This window comes from Gossypium hirsutum, chromosome A12 (genome assembly GCF_007990345.1).
Source record: "Gossypium hirsutum isolate 1008001.06 chromosome A12, Gossypium_hirsutum_v2.1, whole genome shotgun sequence".
NCBI lineage: Eukaryota > Viridiplantae > Streptophyta > Magnoliopsida > Malvales > Malvaceae > Gossypium > Gossypium hirsutum.
The window spans coordinates 93543391-93545721 of NC_053435.1; the positions used below are offsets into that span (position 1 = coordinate 93543391).

The 2331-nt window shown below is 29.3% G+C and overlaps 1 long non-coding RNA gene across 1 annotated transcript; it reads left to right on the plus strand.

Moving 5' to 3' along the window:
• Nucleotides 1–682: 682 nt before the first annotated feature.
• LOC107937854 (uncharacterized) lies at nucleotides 683–1580 on the plus strand. The gene is made up of 2 exons (XR_005906351.1): nucleotides 683–922; nucleotides 1262–1580. It is a non-coding gene; the product is annotated as an uncharacterized lncRNA (long non-coding RNA).
• Nucleotides 1581–2331: the final 751 nt, after the last annotated feature.

The following is a 2331-nucleotide window of genomic DNA, read 5'->3' on the forward strand; positions in this document are numbered from 1 at the left end:
AATAAATAAATAAAGTAATATACCTAAAATATATAATAATAAAAAGACAAGTTAAAGTAATATATACAAAGTTTAAGACATAATATTTAAAAAAAATTTTAAAAAAGATTTGAAGATGAATGTATAAAAGGATAATATGTATATATATACGTTAAAAATGAATAGTGTATATATAAAAACTTGAAACAAATATAAAACAGTTTTTTAAAAAGGGGAATATATATATACATGTATAAATAAATAATATAACCAATTTTAAAATACCATGTGATATAATTTAAATTAAATAATATATAAAATCTAAAATAGATAATAAATAAAACAACGTATTAATATATAAACAGTTTAAAATAAAAGGGGTCAAGGGTTCAATTGAAATCAAAATAAAAATATGGGGTATTAATCCTCAATAACAAAAAGCCAACAAGAACCCACATGAAACGCACTTAAACAGGCAGGGGTTCATAGGGAAAATATCCCACACCACTAAGCGCACAAGTCTCTTTGACGAACCAAAAGACCGAATTGAATAGGAAATAAAGTTAAGGGGTCAAATTTAAAAAAATAAAGAACTAAATTAAATAATCTAAGAAACACGGAAGGGCCAGGGGGTAAATATCCCATTTAATGGAAATGCACAGCCCCTTCCTTCCCAAATGTCGTTTGCTTCTGTTTTATAAACAAATTTTGCTTATTTTTTTATTTCACCCCTTTCCTTTTTCTTTTTAAAAAATTTACAGAGCCCACCTCCCCATTTTTTCTTCTTTTCCTCTGCTAGGTTTTCAAAGCCTAGCTTGCGCCGAAATAAAAAGAAACAAAATAGGTTTTCAATCTTTCTCTGCTAGGGCAAAAGAGTTAGCCCATCCTTGCAGCTGCTCCGTTGTGCGCACACCAACGATGGCGGCCGGAAAAAAAATCAACGGTAAGGGTATTCCCTCCCTTTTTCTTTTTGATTTTCGAATGTAATAATAAAAAGAAAAAAAAGATGAAAACAGAAATTGAAACCAAACTAAGAGCAAAAGATAACCTTTTGAAATTTTCGTTTTTGATTGATTTTCATATATTTTTTGAATCCCCCCATCTTTTTTACATCCGTTTTTCAGTGGCTTTATAGCCGAAAAATAACAATACAATATTATTCCTTGTTACTGTTTATGTCTAGGTTCTACTCTCTGTATGCTCTTGTCCTTGCTACTGTTCTATCATTGTTTCTGCCTCTGTTATGGCTGCTACTTTCGTTTCTTTTTTGCTCTCTTTGCAGGCTTTGAAGGAGGTGATGGGATGGAGCAGAGGAGTCAAGCTTCGGGACGAAGCGCAGGTGGTGCGCCCGAGGAGGAGCAGCGGCAGCTCTTAGGCTAGGGTTTCTTTTTTTTTTTTTTGCTGAAAGTTAAAGTTATGGGCTTTTGGGCTAGGTTTAGATTGGGTTTGGGTGATTTTTAAGATTGGGTTCAATTTCATCAATTGGGCCGGGCGAATTTGGGCCTGTACACTATGCTTCATAAAATTAAACAAAGACTAATTGAACTACATAACTGGTTTTGGAAATAAATTTTAGACTTAATATATCATTTGGTACCTAAGTTTGAGTCTTTTTTAATGTAGCAGTACCAGCCTTTTAGTATGTAATTCAAGTTTTAGAGTTAAATTGATAAAAATTAATTGCAAATATTATTAGATTTAAATTTTCATATTTTTTAATAAAATAATTTTAATATTAATTGTGAATTTATTTAATTGTGTGTACTTGTTAAATACAATTTGGATTTGATAAAAATTAATTGCTAATATTATTATTATTTATGAATTTTCATCAAATCAATCCTAAAACTCGAATTAAACATTAAATTATTAAAACTGATCCCTTTTGGTATCAAAATATACAACTTTTGTCAAATACATGTACCGCATTAAAAAAATAACACAAACACCACATTAAAAAATTGTGAAATTCAAATACCAAATAATATATTACACCTAAATTTCAATAGTAATCCAACCAAATAAAGAAGATAATAAATACCTTACTTGGAGGGGAAAAAATGATGTTTTACTTTAAAATCATTTCTAGCTCTCTTATCCATAATGTGTACAATAACCCATGCTTATGTCAATTCCACACACATTGGCTGAGAGACGTGTTAATATGTTAGGTAGAGCTGGTTAAAAATTTGAGTATAAACTTAAATTATATTGTAAATAATTAATTCAAATCAATTTCAAGTCTGATCAAAACTACGTATTATTTTTAAAATTTTTTCAACTATCTCACCGCTCAAAAATTTTCAATTCTAAAAGCTTGTCTTAGCTAAAACCATTGCATTTTGATAGAGT